Source organism: Schistocerca nitens, chromosome 2 (assembly GCF_023898315.1).
Source record: "Schistocerca nitens isolate TAMUIC-IGC-003100 chromosome 2, iqSchNite1.1, whole genome shotgun sequence".
Taxonomy (NCBI): domain Eukaryota; kingdom Metazoa; phylum Arthropoda; class Insecta; order Orthoptera; family Acrididae; genus Schistocerca; species Schistocerca nitens.
In genome coordinates, this window is record NC_064615.1 from 82,714,511 (window position 1) to 82,719,984 (window position 5,474).

Below are 5,474 nucleotides of genomic sequence, written 5' to 3' on the forward strand. Positions count from 1 at the left end.
GGTCATCAGTCCCCTAGAACTTAGAACTACTTAAACCAAACTAACCTAAGGACATCACACAACATCCATGCCCGAGGCAGGATTCGAACCTGCGACCGTAGCAGTCGCGCGGTTCCGAACTGAGCGCCAAGAACCGCTAGACCACCGCGGCCGGCTCAATATTGTTGTCCAGCAAAAATTTTGACAGGTAGTCATACTTTACCCTGCTAATGCTTTCGATATTCAGTTGAAGGAGTCTTATAGTTAGTCCAATGTTTCTTGTTAATGGGCTCTGAAAAGAACTGTTTCTGCTATTTAGTTGATATGTCATTGCCAGGAAATCCTATAGATAGTCTGGCTGCCTGTAATCACTGTTACTCAATTAGCACCACCCAGGAGGCACGTGTAGGGTATTTTAAGGTTAAACCTACGGACGTGAGCAACGTTACCTCCCTGTGAATTGTAGATTAAAACTGACGAAACTGCGAAAAGGTGGGAATTTAACGAGAATGGATCTGGATAAACTGAAAGAACAAAAAGCTGTAGAGAGTTTCGGAGAGAGTATTAGGGAATGATTGACAAGAACAGGCGAAAGAAATACGGTAGAAGAAGAATGGGTGGTTTTGAGAGAGAAAATAGTTAATGCAACAGAGGATCAAGTAGGTAAAAAGACGAGAGCCAGTAGAAATCCTTGGGTAACAGAAGAGATATTGAATTTAATTGAAGAATGGAGAGAATATACAAATGCAGTAATTGATGCAGGCAAAAAGGAATACAAACATCTCAAAAATTAGACTGACAGGAAGTGCAAAACTGCTAAGCAGGGATGGCTAGAGGACAAATATAAGGATGTATATCACTAGGGGCAGGGTGGATACTGCCTATAGGAAAATTAAAGAGGCCTTTGGACAAAAGAGAACCACTTGTATGAATATCATGAGGTCAGATGGAAAACCAATCCTAAGCAAAGAAAGGAAAGCAGAAAGATGGAAGGAGTATGTAGAGGGTCTATACAAGGTTGATGTACTTGAGGACGATATTATGGAAATGGAAGAGAATGTAGATGAAGATGAAATGAGAGATATGATACTGTGTGAAGAATTTGACAGAACACAGAAGGAACTAAGTCAAAACAAGGCCCTGGGAGCAGACAACATTCCATTGGAACTACTGGTAGCCTTGGGAGAGGCAGCCCTGACAAAACTCTACCATCTGTTGAGCAAGATGTATGAGACATGCGAAATACCGTCAGACATCCAGAAGAATATATTAATTCCGATCCCAAACACGGCAGATGTGACAAGTGTGAAATTTACCGAACTACCAGTTTAATAAGTCACAGCTGCCAAATACTAATGCGAATTCTTTACAGACAAATGGAAAAACTGGTAGAAGCTGACCTCAGCGAGGGTCAGTTTGGATTCCATAGAAATGTTGGAAAATGAGAGGCAGTACTGACCCTATAACTTATTTTAGAAGATAGATTAAGGAGAGGCAAACCTACGTTTCTAGCTTTTGCAGACTTAGAGAAGGCTTTTGACAATGTTGACTGGAATACACTCTTGGGTCAAATATAGGGAGCCAAAGGCTATTTACAATTTGTACAGAAACCATTTGGCAGTTATAAGAGTTGAGGGGCATGAAAGGGAAGCAGTGTTTTGGGAGGGAGTGAGACAGGGTTGTAGCCTATTCCCGATGTTATTCAATCTGTATTTTGAGCAAACAGTAAAGGAAACAAAAGAAAAATTTGGAGTAAGAAATAAAACCTGTGGTGAAGAAAGAAAAACCTTAATGTCTCCCAATAACATTGTAACTCTGCCAGAGACAGCAGAGGACCTGGAACAGCAGTTGAACGGAATGGACAGTGTCTTGAAAGGAGGATATCAGATGAACATCAACAAATGCAAAACGAGGATAATGGAATGTAGTCGAATTAAATCAGGTGATGCTGAAGGAATTAGATTAGAAATGAGACCCTTAAAGTAATAGACGATTTTTGCTTTTTAGGGAGCAAAATAACTGATGATGGTCGAAGTAGAGGCGATATAAATTGTAGGCTGGCAATGGCAAGGAAAGCGTTTCTGAAGAAGAGAAATTTTTTATCATCGAGTATAGATTTAAGTGTCAGGAAGTCGCTTCTGAAATTATTTGTATGGAGTGCAGCCATGTATGGAAGTGAAACATGGACGAAAGCTAGTTTAGACAAGAAGAGAATAGAAGCTTTCGAATTCTGGTGCTACAGAAGAATGCTGAAGATTAGATGTGAAGATCACATAACGGTACTGAATAGAATTGGGAAGAAGAGAAACTTCACTAGAAGAAGGAATCGGTTGTTAGGACATGTCCTGAGGCATCAAGGGATCATCAATTTAGTACAGGAGGGCAAATCTCGTAGAGTGAGACCAAAAGATGAATATACTAAGCAAATTCAGAAGGACGTAGGTTGCAGTAGTTACTTGGAGATAAAGAAGCTTGTGCAGGATAGAGTAGCATATAGGGCTGCATCAAACCAGTCTCTGAAATGAGACCACAACAACATCTGTTACTTATTATTTTCAGACTGTATTTCACATTACTGAGTGTTAGAAATATCTTACGTCTTGTTGCATTTATATGCGATGTGTTTCTGATTGTCTATTCCGCTGGGCCAGCAGAGCATTCATTTACAGGTAAGTGACTACTATCCAGGTGTTTCACAAAGGTGCAGTCTTTGTCAAAGAGTGAGAAATGTCTCCGAAATCAATATTCCGTCAGACCATTTACAAGTTATTGGGTTATGCACTGCTGGATAAAAAGACACCTTATCAAAGACAAGGTCTTATTGACAAGTGATGTGACATGTAGTTCATCATTATAGGTGTACAGAATGTGGTGACAAATGCAGACCAAATGAAACACCCATGTCACAGTAAAAGGTGACAAACAAGCGAATCAGTACGCAGTCCAGCCCACTCTGGTGGCAAGATAGACTTTTGTTCTCACATGCAAACTATCAAAAGTGCCGAATAGCATTCTGTGACAGATTGCCCCTTTCATCTTGCACCTTTTGTTGCATTTCGGCAATGGTTCTTGTAAGCTCTGTAGAGCGACTAAGTTCACGTTTCACCATGTCCCATGTGTGTTCAGTTGGTAAAAAATCTGGTGATCTTGCTGCTCTGGGCAGTTGTACACCACAAAGAACATGCTTCATTGCAGCAAACATATGTGGATATGCGTTTTCCTGTCGAAAAGGCACATCACCTTACAATCGAAGAAATGGCAGTAGCACAGAAATAACAACCTGTGCAGTGTAGTGAGTACTGGTAACTACACCCTGCAGAAAAGCCAAATGTGGCTGCAAGTTGTGATAGCATCCTGCACCATGAAGCCCAGGCTGCGACTAATGTGTCTTAGACAAATGCAATCTTGAGTAGGTTCCTCACCACGAATATGCGATACACATGTACATCCATCACTCATACAGAGACATCACCTACTCTCATCACCAAACACAACACAGTACCACTTCTCTGTCCATTCGAATCTTTCATGCCACCAGAGTAACTCTACTTGACAGTATCATGTTGCCAGTGGTATAAAAGTAATCGTAGTCTTGCGGCAACCAGGTGTTTTGCAATCATCTTTGGTGACACAGAGGGTGCAACACGTGCCCATATTTCTTCCCGACTGTTGTTCAGTCAACCACCACTGTCTGCACATTACATTGATTCTACATGCATCTGTAAAATGTTGATGTCTAGAACCTGATCTGTGGGTGTTGAAATGTTCCAGGGACCAGTGTTGAAAGCAGCGACTCACCACTGATGCATTCTGTCCAATATTTGCAAATATCCATCGATACATCCATCCAGATTCCTGCAAACTGACAATGCAACACTGTTCAAATGGCTGAAGTTGTTCAGCAGGGGTGTGTACTTACTGGTGGCATTTGGTTATACATTAGGATGAATGTTGAAAGTATTGTTCACCTCCAAAAATACTTACCGCCAGCAGAGTCAAAACAGGGGGTACACAGACAGGTATCCTGGGCGCCATCTGACTGTAGAAGGTGTGACAAATGAATCACTAACACTACAGCGCTTCAGTATAGAAATTTTATAACGTAATACCACTTAACACAGTCGCTGAGGGTGCTGCATTTCTTTCCCACAATTTATAAGTGACTGACTTAGTGCCTCCAGAGTCTAGTGTGTTAAGTTCCAAGAATATGAGTTGTTTGTGTCTGATTACGAAGTATTTTTCCATCACTGGCTGTCCATGTTTGTTTCAAACAAGCGAATCCATCTGCCAATTAGTAGTGTACATTTAATTTTAGAGCTGATAGATATTATTGGCATCAGGTTCCAAGCATTTGACCTGTTGTAATTTCGACATATTTACTGCTGAGCAGTACATTCAGTTTCTTCTTCCACGTTAACAGGTATGGGTACTGTGGGAATGTGAACTTACATTCCTGGCTGTTTGAATTTGCCTGCTTTGTTGGGGTTGAGCGGTAGTCATTGGCCAAGATTGTGGACAGTGTCAAAACTTAGATTTATTCCATACACACAAAATTTTCCTGTGATTTCAAATGTAATTTTTCCAGTAAAACTGGGATACTAAGTATTGTAATTTGTAATCTAAATGTCTCTGTCACTTGTGGTCCTTTAAGTCTGCTTAATTTGACTATACTCTATTACGTTTTTGAATAGTGGATAATAGATATTATTCCGATATGTCTGTTTATTACTTTCAATTCCCTAATTTGGTTCTTCATCAGACATGAGAATGTGGAAGGCTTTGCTGTTTGTGCATCTGTAACAGTACAGAATTTGTGGATCTGCTTTGTTTCCTGTTTACCAGTTAGTTATCCCCAAATTAGTTTCAGAAATTCATCGCCATTATCAATCGGTTATTTCTACAAAACAAACAAAACATAAACTGTTGTACAGATGAAAACGTTAATCGTAAATTTTATCGTGTTTAGTTTTATGCTCATATTTAATACACTGCATTTTCTTTTTTCTGTGACATACACAACCAAAAAAGTTGGTCCTGCGTAAAAACATTGACATCAGATATTCATTATTGAACTAATGTTGGCTGTTGAGCCATAGATACTTTTTAGATCACACAACCTGGTGGTGATGTTATGCATTCCAAATGTTCCTTGTTTGTGCCTCTTTATTTGCATTATTGATTGTTAGAACCCTCCACTTGTACTAAACCTCCAGAAATGTCTCAGTTTAGCTGGCGAGTCCTTAGATGATGGTAGAAGGGGAGTACAGTATAACTAGCCACACTTTACCACTCGAATTTTGTGATAATTAATCCAGTCCGTCCTTGAACTGACTTAGTGAGCTGCTGTGTAGGAATTCTTCCTATCTGTTAGATGGAGATGCTCTCATAGTTTTATGTTGCTTGCAGTACTATAGCAGTGCCACTGGATTCTGAAAGTGCGATATTACTGTCTATGTTTTACGCAACGAAGTGGGAAGAAGTTTTTTGTGCAAATA